Source organism: Lissotriton helveticus, chromosome 1_1, assembly GCF_964261635.1.
Source record: "Lissotriton helveticus chromosome 1_1, aLisHel1.1, whole genome shotgun sequence".
NCBI classification, from domain to species: domain Eukaryota; kingdom Metazoa; phylum Chordata; class Amphibia; order Caudata; family Salamandridae; genus Lissotriton; species Lissotriton helveticus.
Window position 1 is genome coordinate 153,144,739 of NC_136057.1, and position 16,569 is coordinate 153,161,307.

The following is a 16,569-nucleotide window of genomic DNA, read 5'->3' on the forward strand; positions in this document are numbered from 1 at the left end:
AAGGTAAAATTTGGCACCATAAAAATAAACAAATAAATCGCATGGGGAGCCTACTTGCACCTTAGTTAGTTGCCCTAGCAATGAAGCCGATGGCTGCCACACTTCAAAAACTAGGGCAGGGATGGGGCATCCGCTTAGAATCCCACAGTCTCGCTACATGCAGATAATTTGAAAATATAAAACAGAGCTATCCGTGCCAGCACCATTACAGATTAAGCATTCTTTTCAGTAGTATCTTGCGTTCAGTTAGTAGAATGGGACAGATCAATAAAATGTGTGTCAGGCTTTCTTCATGTAAATGGCATAGTCTGCACTTGTTATCCTGTGGTTTCGGTTGCCATTTCGGGATGTATTCCAATGTTCAACATAAGCCAAATCGTAGGTGAAATAACTTATTTTTATACAAAGATCCAAGTAATGTTGTTAAATAGATCTGTGGACGAGGTTGCTTGTAAGAATCAATAATTGTCCTAGCGTGACTTCTTTTACTGAATTCTACTTTGTCTTTATGCCACGTCCTTCGTATTTGTTTATTAATTACGTTCTTAGAGGAGAACCTTCGTAGTGACATATGTAACGAGAAAACCTTTTTGTGTTAATTTTTGGTTATTCAAACCAAATTCAAGTTTAATCTGAGAAGATGGCGCATTCTGGGGAAGATTAAACAGAATCCGGAAAACCTTATTTTGTGCGGAGTTGAGAAAAGCCCCAAACTTTCCTGGGAACGCTACTATGTCACATTTTGCACAGTTTATACTACAAATTCTAGCATCTGAAAAATCCGTTTTTTAAGTAAGACGAAATGGTGGGAAACCGGATCTTGAATAGCAGCAGGTGCAGAGTTACTGTGGCTACTTTAAAGCTTCCTATAGGCCAGGGGAATAAGGCCAAAATTCAATGGGTCACCCATCGACTGGGTGGCCACGGGCAATCAGAGCAAGGCGTATGGACACGCTTGCCATCAAGGATAAATTGCTGAAACTACTTCTGCATACGTTTACATTGTCCAGAGACTATAATCCATTACTGGGAATAGATTTGAAGAGCACTGAGAACTGCACCACAGGTTGTCACATATGCCCCTGTGATATCACTGAAGATCCTTCCCAGCTCCAGGGACTCCTAAAAGGGCTTCAGAATCGTGGTGAAAATCAGAAATGAATTTCACAGGTGACCAACTTATCCCACTGGATATACTAGGGTGTGGGTTGCACGCAGGGCAGTTTGACACATTTGCATCTCAGCCTTGCACTCCACTCACTCTGGGGCATAACAAACACAGAGCTCCAAGCTCACTCCCTAGTACAGACGCTATGAGCACCTTTGGTAATGGAAAAAGTTTCAATGTCATGGCTCAGGAGCTCGATTCACTCCCATGCTGGTAACCCAGTGGGTCTGGTGAGAGGCAAACGGGAGACATATATAGGCCGTGCTCCTGGAAAGAATGTGAGAAACGGTTAGCTTATCCGTACAAAATCTCCTGCAACGCCAAGCTCCAATATGTACAGTTTTAACATCCTACACAAGACGTCCTGGAGGGGACGACAAACACGTTCTGGGATTTTCTGGTTAACTGTTGTGGGACATTACTGGTGAGAAATCAGCGAGAAGCTATAATCCATTGCTTGTCAGCCTAGAGAGCTGCATCCTGGGCCTTTACCAGCGTCCAATGGCTTGCAAAGTTGAGACAATGTTTGTAGATCTAGTCTTCCTGATAGCCAGAATATCCATTACAATGCAAGGTACAATCTCACCCTAGGATAACACCTTGATATGAGACAGTTTTGAGCTGTGCACAAGTTGAGTATGTCACCCTTTATAGAGAGGCTAGAGGCCTCACAAAATACTTCATTCTAGATCTACCGGAGAATGTATTATTTGCCTACAAGGATGATATCAGGGATGACAAAATCAAATTTGTTCTGTTCATTAAATTCCACTTGACACACATGGCATATATAACAAATAAGTTGGTATGGCAGGTGTCTTTTTCTCAACATATAGCAATGCATGTTGAATTTCCCAAATGTCACAATTTTATCTTTGGCAAGGAAGGGTTTCTTGCTGAGAGGGTATTCAACATAGGTACCCTAAAGCCATATGCCACCCTGAACAATCAACTAACCGCCTGGTTAGGTTAATTGATTTTTACTTTATTACTCACACGGATTACAATAAAAATAACAGAGTAGATTTACTAGTATGTATACATGTTATCAAAACAGATAAAATATACCATATGGTTTAAGATTATAAGATATGAAATATGAGTAAGATTAGCTAGCACAAGACCCTCAAATTTTATAGGCATGGTCTAAGAATTTCAATATTTTCACAATAAATCAATTAACTGTAAGCATAAAACATTACTTGACAGCCGCTGGGGTGCATCTTATTTTTGCATACTTAAAAATCAGGCGTAAATATAGTTTCCTTAAATTCAAAAGTTGTGGGCAAGTGCACAGTATATGCATTAGGCTTTCCATTAACCTCCCAGTGAACTGCCCACCTGTTTGCGTACCTGAAGGGCAGAAAATGGAAGTAGTAACAGCTCTACCAGGCTCTGGTGGCTTAGTGGACTAATGCGTCCACTGTAGGGTCCTATGTTCAACCTCATGGCCACAGGTTCAAATCTCGGTGGGTCTACTCAGCCTTTCATCCCTTTAAGGTCAATAAAATGAGAACCATTGAGTTGGGTAAAAATAAACAGCGGTTAATCAGCCCCGAGACACCCTTGGGTGAATGTGCGCTCTACAGATACACGTTAGGTTACGTTCTACATGCTTCCTGCAGGTATCACAAGTCAACAGTATCTAGTTCATTAAGAGGTTCTATCTGAACCTGTAATAACAGGGATGCAAGCACATCACCTATAAAATATACTACTACCAGAGTAGACTAACTTAGGCTAGTACGCTTGATCACAGAAGTGCCTACACTGCCAACAATACTTCACTAAACCAGGATACTGAAGGTTGTATTCAGGCCTGTGAAAGACAGAGTACAGTAGGGGTGCTGGACAGTTTTTGAAGTCAAACATAAGCTCCAGCCATGACTTTCAGGGAGAATATCTTTGCACACACCAATCACAAGCGTGCCCGCGGAGAAATCATCAAAGATTGTTTTTCACACTATATGAATGAGGTTGAGATATAGGATGCCACATATGAGGTAACATTATGGGAAACTCGATCAGACTATGGGAGGCATGATGAACTATCCAGACACCCAATAACTGTTAAGACAAAAGGCAGGACGTAGTCCCTTCTGTGACCTGAACCCTCACCAGCCATGCACTGGATTCTGGTACTTATTGTTTTGTTCCTCCCCGTTTAATAAATGTTCGGTGATACATATTAGAACATAAGGCAAACAAAAAACACCTGGGTAAACTATTCACGTCAGACATGAACTAAAGCTCTTCAAAATAGTGGGGTTGAGAGCACGCGAAGAAGGATAAAGCAGAGCAAGTAAGAAGGTGGAGATTCAAAGTAGGAAAATCATGCCAGACATGGACCGAGAGAAATACAAAGTCTACTGAATAATCAAGCTGGGCAGACACGCGGAGGAGCACAGAGCAGACAACTGGGAGCAGTGCATATATAAACCATGAAAAGGGGGCGAAAACGTAAAATGGGGGTGGGGGGGTTACAGCAAGCACGTGGATGAATAACAAAATCGGAGTCAATCATGGGCCTGGAAAGATTGACAAGTACCAGGAGACCCATCACTCCACCCTTCTCTATATCTCTCCCCACTTGCTGCTCCTGACCACTCCCCTTTATCACCCCACCTCTAAGCTCTACCATGCATTTGTATTTATTTATGTAGCGCTTATTACCCCCGACAAGGCCCCCAATCCGACATATTCCACACTCAGATACCTTATCGCCAGAACACCACCATACTCTGGTGCACCCAATTTGCCATCAAATTGCATGTGACCTTACGGTCGTATAGCTCCACCACCGCCACCATCTTAGACCTGGCGTTTCAGAAACCCCCCACTAATCTATACATGAATTTACCTTTTTTACAGGGGTCTCTGCTCTTAAGAGGCATTTGATAGTGGACTCCTCCCAATAACTGCCCTCTCGCCCAGCACCGCACCCCATCATACACACCAGAGCAAGGCTTCCGGGCAGATTCCAACAGCCCGGGGAGCGCCGGTGACAATCTGTGCAGTTCATAGAGCCTTTCGGTGCATAAACAATGACAACATGATCAGACTGAGCCCAGAGGCCACATGTTGAAAACACACAAAGATGTACAGTTAAATGTGACATACATTATTTTAACAGTCGTGTGGGGGAGAATGCGGTTTTAAAAGTTGTAGGAAACTTTTGGTTTGCAAAGGGGGCAAGGAGTGGCATAGGGCCCTTCTCCCCACATTTTCACTTACTTCCGTCTGTTCCTGTCCCGGGTGGGGTGCTGCTGAAGTTAGGAGGAGGGAGTGGCGGGCACTCAGGGACTACGTCAGGCTCTGCTTCCTGAGAGAGCTGCTGGGAGCCCCACCGGTGCTGGCGAGGGGGCTGCTCGGCTGCTGCTGATGAGGGGGCGCTGGAGGTCCCCGCTTGTGGTGCCGAGGGGGGCTGCAGGGGTGGGGATCCTCAGACAGGCAGGCGGGCCCCTCCCAGCGATGGCCACCTTGGCTAGGAAGCAAGAGATGAGGAAGTGGCTACGTCTCCAGCAGCAGGCGGGGAGAGAGGAATGTGCCTGCAGGGGAGGCTGGGCCTGCCGTGGGAGGGGCGGGCGGCGAGAGGTAGGACCAGGCGGAGGGGGCAAGCTCAGGCGGGGGAAACTGGCGTATGAGAGGCCAGGCCCGGGGAATGACAGAGGAGAAGGGGCAGGATCAGGGAAATGTCCAGGCAGTCTGGGGAGGAGGTCCAGGCAGACGCCAGGCAAAGCAGCAATCTGAGGAAGGACAGGCCAAAGGGGGGCGCGTTGGAGAGGAGGGCGGTCCAGAGAAGGGAGGCAGGCTGGCTGGGGAGGGACACATGCCAGGGCAGGCCCAGGCAGACTGCGGGCCTGTGATGTGTGCACCGGGCATTGCACAGACCTGCCCTTAAGCAATAACTCATCCACCCCCCTCAGCCTTTTGAAGGGGTGGGCGAAGGCAGGACCAACAGCGAAACTGCCAAGGGTTGTTCATTATTGTAACTCAGCTGTGGAAGGGATGTGTATATGACATCTTTTTTAAACGATTTACAACGGACGCCGTGTAAACGCAGCAACGGTTCAACAAGAACGCATGACACTACGCTCCCCATGATGCATGCAGGAAGCACTGCCGGGGGCTTGAAGGCGTGACCCGGAAGTGCCTGACCGGAAGAGGATGGTGCCGCGCCTTTCTGTCTTAGCGTGACGTCTCGTGCTCCTCCCCAGCGCCTGCAGCGCGCGCTGGCTTGTTGCGCGGTGACAGGCCTGTGGGGCTGAGAGCCGGGCTGGGGCCAGTGTGGGCACGGCGGGTTTCAGAGCTGACAAGGTTTCAGATTGCTTATGTGTGACATTCAGCTACTATTTGTATTTATTTATTTAATGCGGATTTTCTATAGCGCGAACATTACCCGAAGGTGTCAGAGCGCTTAACAAAAGAACAAGTTGCCATACATAAGGATTTAAGATTACATGAGTTACATAAAAGATACAAACAAGAACATTTTTTGCAAATGTACAAGTTGTAAAGTCACACAGGGAAGAGATACAAATAGAAAAAAATGCAACTGTAAAAGTTGTAAAGTCACTCAAGGAAGAGATACAAATGGATAAACTCTAAGAATCACATAGGAATGGTAGAGTACAAAGGTCTACTACATATATACAAATAGTAGATTTTCTCAGGATTCCATTTTACCAGCGATTAGGCTTGTACAAGTATATATCGCATATTTACACAGTGAAAAGAGAAATACATTTTTAAAAAAATTTAAAATAAAAAAGGGTAGAGAGCGGTATGTGGCGGAGAAGAGTTGGAGGCTGAGATTGGTGAGAGGAGAGAGGGGTACCTGAGGGGGAGAAAGAGATAATGCAGTCCAGCGTAAGAGAAATGTCTGAAGGTCAGCAGGATGGAATCCAAGGGACCAAAGGAAAGAACAAGAATCAACAAAATGGCGGACCCGCGTCGTGGGCATCGATGCAAACCATCTCAATATGGCAAGGTGCACCCAGGGCAAGAGCGACAACAGTAGAGGGTCCCAAAATGGCGGGGTACAGACGAGTTACAGTCCAAAAGTTGCGAGGGCCAAGTCCAAAGAAAACCAGGGAGCCGACCCAACGGAGGAAGAACAAGAGGGGAAAAGGAGCTAGACAGTCAAAAGGAGGAGCATCTTCAGTATTTGCACCTCCTTTCACCACTGCTGTACACACATGATCCCTGGTCTAAATGCTCCCATGCTCCTGTACTGGGCACCACAGCCGAGGTCTGACACCCGTTGCCGTGCGGGGATGCAGAGAAACAATAAATCAAACCGAGATTTCAATAATCTGAACAGTCTCACTTGCTGGCGAGAGAGATGGTTAGTAATCGTTTTGGCAGCAAAGACAGTTGATGGGTGATGCAAGCAGCAGTGGCATAGCTGGCAAGGTTTCAGATTGCTTATATGTGACGTTTTCATAATTTCAGTCTATTTATGAGTGACATTCAACAACTATTGGTGACACTTTTCTTGCAAGCAAAATCAACCAATGAAGACATGGGAAACATATAAATATCAGAAATTACACCAGTTTGAGCAACAAGAAGCTAGAAGATCATCTTAAAACTGCAGCAAACTACCAGAAACGGATGTGCTGTAACTTCGCAGGAGGGCCACATAGTGATAAATGAATGCCACATTGCTGGTTTATTGAAGTAAAAGAGCTTGTGAAGAAGTGCACCACAGTTGCAGACTCTGGACTCTAACTTTGGTCTCCAGGGCATCTCTATTGAGTATGAAGAGCAAACCCTGAAATCTTGAGTGTGTGGGAAGAGATGTCCATATGGGTTACTTGCACTGACCCAGCTATTTGTCTGCTGTCATATTCTTCCAAGCTTATTTTGTGGCACTCCTGTCCATGTTTGTGTTCTCTACAATTCGAGAACTGCTGTACATACACCACTAACGTCCGTGACAAATCACGGACAGGTCAAGTTACATACAAAGGAGCAGAATGGAGAGACGGGAGGAGGAAATACAATGGAAAGAGACGGGGTAAATGAAAGAATGAGCGCAGCAAGGAATGGCAGAAAAATATAATAAAGTAAATGAAATTAGTGTAGTAATTTTCAGAGCTTGAAAACGGCAGCAAATAATGAGAGAAAGGGCAAAACAACATGAATTAAAAGTCAATTATAGATACATATACCAAGGTTAAGAGATGGAAAAAGATGATGGCGAAGAAAACACAAAGGGAACCGAGCTAGAGAACAGAAAATAATGGCAAAATGAAACAGCAAAAAGAGATACAAATCACATATAATACAAATACATGAAATGAGAGATTACAGACAAGGAAACCATGTTTAAAAGAGAGAAAAGGGAAACGAAAGAACATAGCAAGTGAAAAATATTATAAATCAAAGTTGGAGGTTGAAATGTGAGTGGGAAACCACAGTTAGTTTGATGCAAATATTGGAGACTGCTGTAGGCACTAGGTCACCAATACCCGGACGGTTAGTTCACTGGAGGTTATTATAGACTATAGATTTGTATATCTTGAGAATCACACGTTCTAATACTAGCCAGAGTGTTCAGTGGAGTGCTTAAAACATTTTTCTTTTTGCAACTCTAGGATGCAAGGACGTGGGGCCCGAAAATCACAGGTTTTAATACCAACTAGAGTGCTTAGTGGGGTAATTCCCCTATCACAGCGATGTTGGTGCAACTTTGGACCGCAGGGCTTTAGAGCCTGCAAATCACAGGTTCTAATACCAACCAGAGTGCTTTGTGGGGCAGTGTACCTAGGACAGAGATCTAGCTCACAGAGGGGTGTCCTGTCAATCTTGCCTACCATGCCCAACGCCTGGAGTCTGACTGGACTCCGCTACAACCCGCGGCAGAACCTCGAACCCTGTAACTGCTCTTCATTCAGGGTTGTGATTTAAAGATGCTGACACGTTCACGCAGGTACTACCTCTGCTGCTCGTCGCTTTCTGTTCCCCAAAAGGGCACAGATATGATTGCAGATATGTATTATTCTCCCTTCTCCCTGGCTCTTACACATTTGTCTACTGTGCCAAGAAGTCTGCTCTACCTGATATGTGAACAAGCATAAGAGCAAGCTTAAGTGCTTATCTAAAGCCGGCCCAGACTCCAGTGCCCAAAGATGTGCATTCCCCAAAGCCAACAGGTGTCACTCCCACTGCAGACCTAAAGCTGCAGCAGCAAATACTGACACACAGATGCATTTTAAACAACAGAGCAAACCTCAGCCTCAGAAAGCACAGTTATTTCACACTGCAGATCCATATATCAGGCAACACGTATCGTACTGGTGTTGCTTTCAATAACACTTGTCAAAATCAATTCACAGCAAACAAGTTTATAAACGCCAACTATTTAACCATTAAGCCTTCTTTTTAGGATAATTTCAGAAACCATGATTCTGCAATTCAATCACTACCATGCGTGTTGCACTACAAACGAACCAGAGTGTTCCGTGAGGCTGCCAGGTGACAATCTTACCTGAAATCAATAGCTTGTAACAGGAAAGCACAGCTTTGGAACCTCACATCGGGACTCGGATGCCGCTGTTGAATGGGCGGGGTGGGTCGTTGGAATCGATCCTCCGCTTTAAGGGACTGACCTCAACTTTTCCAGACTGCAATGAATGCAGTAACTATAGCTGTAACCATAGACTGAGGCTCTCCAAAAAGTAATTGAAATTAGAAAACCAAGGAGATTTGCGCAGTGAGCGACCTTTACCATGTCAGCAATCACCATGATGGTACCGGGCGGGTTCAACCACGTCGCAGCCTGGAGTATTTATTAATTTATGCGCAGGCTGAGGCAGCACTCGAATCACTGTCTCTCTTAGCCTCGAGTCTCCCTCCGCTTCTGACGACCTCACTTCGTGTGTTCCAGGACGTGAGGTCACATCCGAATAATCCTCCCCACCGCGGCGCCATGGCACAGCCGTAAGCAACCTCTGCTGAGCTGAGGGCAGGTCCCGCCCGGGTCCGTCAAGTCTAATCTGGCAGTGAGTGTCAGTCAGTGATTGAGAGGCGCGCTGCGGATGGGACGGTGAATTAAATGCGGCGTGCAGATTGTAACATTGTAGCATTCTCAGCCAGAGCTGAGCAGACAGATCTTTAACTGTTTATTAACTGTCTGAGCCAGCTGCTGGCAAGCGAGTCTGCAGCGGGGAGCAACTGACCCGCACACAGCTGTCACCGTCGCACGCTCTAGCACCCTGGCGTAGGCGAGTTTCAGAGTAGTATTAAAAATGTGTGTCAATGCATTTCAGTGTGGTGAAGCGGGACACCACACTGAAATGTGTTAGAGTCACAACTGATGCGTGATACTTGGCAGGACTGCTCAGTGGCCTCCTGGTCAGGGCCCTGGCATTTATTATTTTACAAATTAAGCACTGCCTTCCTCATTTAAAGTAGGGGTCACCTAAATTAGTTCCCCAGTTTAAAACCCTGTCCCCCTCAGTAGCCAGCACAACACTGTCACGTCTATGGTAGAGGAACTTTAGGAAGGCAAATTAGTCTATTTAGGGAAAGGGTGCCAAAGCTGCTCTTCCTGCCCGCGATTGCCATGAAAGGCCTGATGGTCGCAGGCAGGAAAAAACACAATTAATGCCCTCTATGCACTTGGAGACAACCTTTCAGTGTATCAAGTGCATTGACTCTAAAACAACAAAATGCTGACCAGGTCGGAAATACAGTTTGCCTAAAGTGCTCTTGAAGAGAAGCCTTTTCATAAACTCCCTGAACAGCAGGTATGATGGGGCTTGCCTGGTGTTAGGGATAAGCTCTTCCATGTTCAGAACAAGTGTGATGCAAGAGGCCGGCACAGTACAAGAATATTTTTCTACGGGCAGTTATTGGCACAAAAATAGCGCTCCATTGTATGCACTAGTCATTAGGCACGTGCCATGCTCCGGACACTGAGGGCGCTCACGTAACTCCAAGCAGCCACAGGAACATGTGATAGATAGCAAGGAGGCAGGCGAGCAAAGAAACCCATGATACTACCACCGGCACGGTGGTAGCAGTATTGCTCACATTCACACTGTCAGGAGTCCGCAGACCATCAGTAACAGCTCGAGCAGTACGACAGTCCCAACCTCAGTTGCTGTGCAGCACTAGAATCACGAAAAAGATGCTGCTGCCAGGTCAGCACACCGTATGTGTTCCATATCGAAACCGAATGTTTCACTTCTGAATACGGGAGACTCTACTGTCATTGTGAAAAAAAAAAAATGTGTACGTTAGGATGGTATCTTAAACCATTTGCAAATTACTAAAGAAACTAATATGCTTGAATAAGAAAACTTTATAAAATCTGTGGTGACAATTGAATCAAACTTCAGCATTTGTATGAATTATTCACAGCTGTTACAATTGATCCTTATATGGTTTATTAGTTTTCTTTAGTAATAGGAAATATTTTTTCCTTTTTATTAGGTCCCTGTAAATTTTCTTTATATATTTTTTCCTTTTTATGTAGGTATATATATGTGTGTGTCTTTTTAAAGAACAAAGATTACAGTCTACTATAGACCATATGGTCTGAATACTGTTGCCTAGCCAGGTTATTTGAATATTATGTATTGTATGCACCATGACATATATGCTTTTTAACAATGAATAAATTTGTACTTTTTAGATTTGTTATCTTTTTTGTTTACATCCCTCTTGTCCACTGTAAATTAATTGTTTTGGAGTGAGTTGTGTATTAATGGTGTGACGAGTAAATATCAATCCAAAGTGGTTTCTTTTATGACCTTGGCCATATGAAATCATGACAGTCTAGATATATAAAACGTACCTGTCCCAATGGGTGGGATAATCCTCGCCTCCGTGTCCTTAATAGAATCTAAAATACTTGTTGCAATATGCTAGAACATTTTCTATTCTATCAGGACCAGAGGCTCCGATTATGCTGGTTCAAAACTCACCAACAAACATAGAGGATGCATGCACAAATAGGTTTCTAATAAAAAATCTTAAATATGCAATCAGACGACAAGTCTGCAGCTCTAAGAATGTCCTCTAATCTAGAGCCCACAACAAAGGGTTTGGAGGCCCTAGCACCTCTGTTAGAATGAGCCCCATACATAGAAATGTCAAACCTTGCTTCAGACATGACCCAGAGAACCAAACGTGCCAAGGTAGCAGCTGACACAGGGTGGAAAGGCTTCTGGATCGCCAGAAGCAAGGGGCCCAAGGGGTCAGCCCTATGTGTCAAGTTACGTTCCTCATAAACCTTTAAACATTTTTCTACACATAGTTTGCCATTGTGAGGAAAAGCAGGGTAATCAATGGAGTGCGACATAGTAACCTAAGTCTGTTAGCTGGTGGCAAACCCGGCGTTAGGACCGGCAGTGCACACAGTTGTTTCTTCTCAACATCCCAGTGTGGATGCCGAGTGGATCCTGTGGACGTGCCGCAGGGACACCCGTGAGAATTTTCATACCAATAACAACCAGGCAGCCTGATGTCACAGAATCAAGGCTTAGTTTTGTTGCAAGGGGACCTACACCTTCCTGGTCCCATGTTTTTTTTTTTAACCATTGACCAGTAACTGCCTGCAGGCAACTTTAACCAGCATACTGACTTCCTATTCCCCCTTTTTAACCTCTTCATCCATTAGGACACTGCACCTTACTGGGTCCACACCTGCCGGTACACGTTGTTACATATTGCTGACCCGAACTGGATGAGTTGTATTACGTGCTCCACACACAATGTGTTTATTTGACAGCTACTGTTACTTTAGAAATTTTAGAACGCCTTACGCATGGTCACAGACACTTGAGTATGAAGCATGCATGTTTGCGCACGTTTGAATTGCAGTGCTACACCATCATTGTTGAATTGTAGATGATTGATGTATGACTCACTAACTATTATGATCCTTCTTTTTACAGGTAATGGTGTAGATCTACAGGTACCACTTTTAGGGTGCTGTATTGGTGGTCACTAATTGTTTCACTAAACAGACCACCACCAAAAAGTGTAGATTGATCACACATCGGTCCTGAAGAGTTGCCGTCTACCTGACACAAGGCAAGAAACATGTTGGCCTGATTTTCTAGCGCAAAACCCTGCAACCTTAGAACAGGTGTGCACGCATTATTGTTTTTAATCAGGATAGTGACCACATTCATTAAAGTTGTTTTGGGTGGACCACTAATTCCTGTTTTAGCCCCACACATTTCACATTTATACAACTACACTCACTAGGGCCCTCCCTTGCACTGCACTAAACGGCTAAAATAAAAAAAGATCTCCGCCAAGAAGGCCCCATCACAGGTGCCGATCGGGTATTGCGAGCTCGGCGATGACGGTTGCGGACTTGGCGAGAGGTCCATGTGGTCTGTAGATGAGGGTGTCGCGTAGCGTGGTCCTGGGGCTGGTCTGGATCCGGAAGTGGCTTTGAAGAACCCTGTAGTGAAGTGGACCTGGGGAAATTGCTTGAATCGAAGACGCTAGCAACCCCATAATCCTGGCTAGGGATCTAAAAGATACCATCTGTTTCGACAACGTCGTCTTCAGTTCCCTCTTGATGGTTTTCACCTTCGCAGGAGGGAGAAGTGATTATGATGACAGGGAGTCTATCTGAAAACCCAGGAAGCCTACCTGATGAGCATTCTTTGGGAGACTTCTCCCAATGAAAGTTAAAGTCCCCCATAACCATCAATCTTTTATGACCTGACCGAAAGTCGTGTACCAATTCCACAAAGGAGTCCATGAAATCTGGTGAGGTACGTGGGGGTCGGTAAATCAGGAGTATTACCAAGCATTCAGCACCAGCATGGAATTTAACCCCAAGCACCTCAGCACCCTCCAGACTCTCTGCACAAATTCTTTCTGCTTTCAAGCAGCTGTTGTATAAGAATGCAACTCCTCTTCCTTTCATAAGACTTGCTCGGTTTTTGCAAATGGCTGACAAATTAGCAGGTAGAGAGGCCACCAGATCGGGAGTGGAAGACTCCTCAAGCCAAGTTTCAGTAAATCCCATGATATCTAGTTCCCCCTCCTGTAATACTGAAAAGATCTCTAAGTTATGTTTTTGCAGAGAGCGAGTATTAAGTAGCGCAAAATTAAGGCTCTCTGCGGGATCCCTTCTGTTACTCACACGGCTCCGGAGGGTGTGGTAGGGTTTAAACAATCCTTCCCGTCGTAGATCCATGGTGATTTCATGGCTAAGCTGTATATTACCATGATTCAAAGTCAGAAGCTCGACCCTGGTATATGCCATGCAGGGGCCAGGGGTTTTGGCCCCTGGTCCCGGCAGGTCGCGGACGGGAACAGACGCGCTTGCCTCTGGCACGCCCACTGTGCGCGCGCGTTGTGCGCTTGCATTGACAGGTTTAAGTAGCTGACGATCGTGGCCGCCTTGCCACTAGAACGCTCCCCAAAATGGCGCCCGCAAATGTCCCTTCCAACCCTTAAGATGGTGCTGAAGAGTTAGGTAGGGAATCTAAGAGTCCCGCTAAAGCAACAGGTGAGTGGGGTAATCTTTTATGGTGCAAGTATGCAAAAAAAATAAGTAAAAAGAGCAACATGTAGCGATAAAACTTTTTTAAAAAAAACATTGATTGCGCTAATTAAAAGCGGTAGTGCGTGTTTCCAATGGCCTTAATAGCAGAGTGGTACCTTGTTCTAGACCTGGCCCGCCTGCAATGACCGCCTTAAGTTGCTGACGATCGTGGCCGCCTCTCCACTAGAACGCTCCCCAAAATGGCGCCCGCAAATGTCCCTTCCGACCCCTAAGATGGCGCTGAAGAGTTAGGTAGGGAATCTAAGAGTCCCGCTAAAGCAGCAGGTGAGTGGGGTAATCTTTTATGGAGCAAGTATGCGAAAAAATACAGCCAAAAGAGCAACATGTAGCAATAAAACTTTTTTTAAAAAAACATTGATTGCGCTAATGAAAAGCGGTAGTGCGTGTTTCCAATGGCCTCAATAGCAGAGTGGTACCTTGTTCTAGACCTGGCCCGCCTGCAATGACCGCCTTAAGTAGCTGACGATCGTGGCCGCCTCGCCACTAGAACGCTCCTCAAAATGGCACCCGCAAATGTCCCTTCCTACCCCTAAGATGGCGCTGAAGAGTTAGGTAGGGAATCTAAGAGTCCCGCTAAAGCAGCAGGTGAGTGGGGTAATGTTTTATGGTGCAAGTATGCGAAAAAATACTTGCAGCTGGGAAAACAACTACAAGGACAAAAGTGAAAATGTAAGAAATAAACAAGAAGGAAAGAAAACGAGAGGGCGCAACACACTCCGGTACCTAACACGAAGGGAAATAGACCGCGACAAGGTCTGTAGGGACAATCGTGCAAGGAGCGCTGATCGGGGAAAAGAAATATATCAACCTTGGCAGCATTGCAGCAAGTCATCGGACTCGCCGGAGAGATTAATGAATCAATCAGCACAATAAAGCAGTACAGTAATGCGGTATAATATATACAGAATGTTTCTCACTTACAGATATGCAAAATAGAGAGGCACTTATCTTGACTGCAGAGCTGCAAAGAAAGAGGCAGAAAGATGGTGCCTCTCTATTTTGTACACTGTTGATTGGTGGTCTGATAGAGGCGTGGTTCAAAGACTCGTGTGAAATGTAATGTACTTCATGTTTACTCTTTTTTTATTGGCTGCTTTGATTTTGAGTAGTAAAGATTAAGAACCATAATCAGTGCCTCCGACTGCCATAGCATTACATTACACAGGTTGGTAGGCACAGGGAGATTAAGTGATTTGCCCAGAATCTCAGGATGTTGAGCCCACTCTGAGGCTAGAACCTGCTCCCCAGCAGCATGCATGTGAAACTTCAGAATTCAGCGATGAATGACTTCCATGTATAACTTACATATGTGCCAACATTTTAGAAGAGGAAAGTGGGAGATAAAAAAAATAATTAATCAGGAGAATGTATTTCACCCCCTGTCTTCTATTGATGCCTGTATAAGGTATTTTGGAATTTATGGAACCACGCAACCTCCGCACCATCCTCAACTCCTCGCTGTCTATGAACCGCCAAATTAATACTGTATCGTCCTCCTGCTTCCACATACTGCGCCTGCTCAGAAAGATCTTCAAATGGATCCCCACCGAGTACTGGATAATGGTCACCCAGGTTCTCGTCAGCTGCAAGCTTGACTATGGCAACATACTTTGTGCCGGCATGACCGAAAATCTTCAAAATAAATTGATTGTTGCTCATCCAGAACGCCTCGGCCAGATTCATCCTGGACATCCCCCACCCAAGCCACATCTCCGGTCACCTAAGAGACCTCCACTGGCTCTTGATAAACAAAAGAATTACCTTCAAGCTCCTCATGAATGCCTAAAAAGCCCTCCACAACCCCAGACCCGAATACCTCAACCACCACCTGGCCACTATCCCGCTGATCTGCTAGAACTCGGCTAGAGGAAGATTCTTCTGCCCCGCTGTGAAGACTTGAAATACCCTACCTCTGCACCTCAGGCAATCAGCGTCACTGGCTCAATTCAAGAAGGACCTCAAGACTTGGCTCTTCGACTGAACTGTAATACCCCCATCCTCCAGACCCTCAAGGGTGATTAGTCACGATCTATAAGAACCCTGATTAATTAATTGATATCCATTTTAGTTAGATTTTATGACCCACCCAGAAAAGCTGAAGAATTTGCTCAGTTCTTTCAGACTAAAGTGAGATCTACTGAATTAGTCACTGGTAATCAATCCTGAAAACCTTCCTAAGCACACCTACCCTGATGTAAATATAATTGTTCCCCTTGCCGGTCAGCACTGTCTTCCATCATCATCTGGGTGGATTGGGAAAATGCATAGTTTCTCATTTATTCCAATAGACAAAGAGGCATGACTGTTCCACGAAGAGAGTCAAACATTGATACCATAGCCTGCTCGCACTTGTCTCCTAAAATAAAACAGGTGACCCTCTGAGTATTGTAACCCTTTTACTGCCCCTTTGTTTCTCAGCATGTTGGCGGGGTTCCAGACAAGAGTTGACAGACATGGTTGATAGCTGGCATACCTGTGTAGTGGCAAGGGACACTGCAAAGATGATATTATTTTACCTGTCTGAACTCTTGCTGATGGTACAGCATTAAATAGGAGGACCCTGTGACATATCTCCTCACCAAGCATATATGGCAAACTCAGAGGGTCAAATTCTTTCTGTTGGTCTACTGACTCGGCCAGGGCCTCCCAGTGCAGATGTATTTGCATAGTTCCTTCAAAAACCCAGAAGCGGTGTCTCAGGCTCAGTGAGTGATTAAAACCGTTCTGATGTTGGTTTAAGAAGTGTAACAAAGTCAGCAATAATGGATATAGACATCTTGCTAATATTTAGCTCCTTATATTGTTTTCTGTATTCATCATGGACAAGAGCGTCTTTGAGGCACCTTCCAAAAGT

The 16,569-nt window shown here is 45.2% G+C and overlaps 1 protein-coding gene across 2 annotated transcripts in view; it reads right to left on the reverse strand.

Moving 5' to 3' along the window:
* CORO1B (coronin 1B) overlaps positions 1-4,741 on the reverse strand; it is a 219,571-nt gene extending 214,830 nt beyond the window's left edge. The window contains exon 1 of one of the 2 annotated variants that reach the window (XM_078659251.1): positions 4,403-4,741. The gene's annotated coding sequence lies outside the window, so the exon portion shown is untranslated. Of the gene's footprint in view, positions 1-2,521; positions 2,662-4,402 lie in introns of those variants that run through there. The other variant, XM_078659259.1, reaches the window with a different exon arrangement.
* Positions 4,742-16,569: the final 11,828 nt, after the last annotated feature.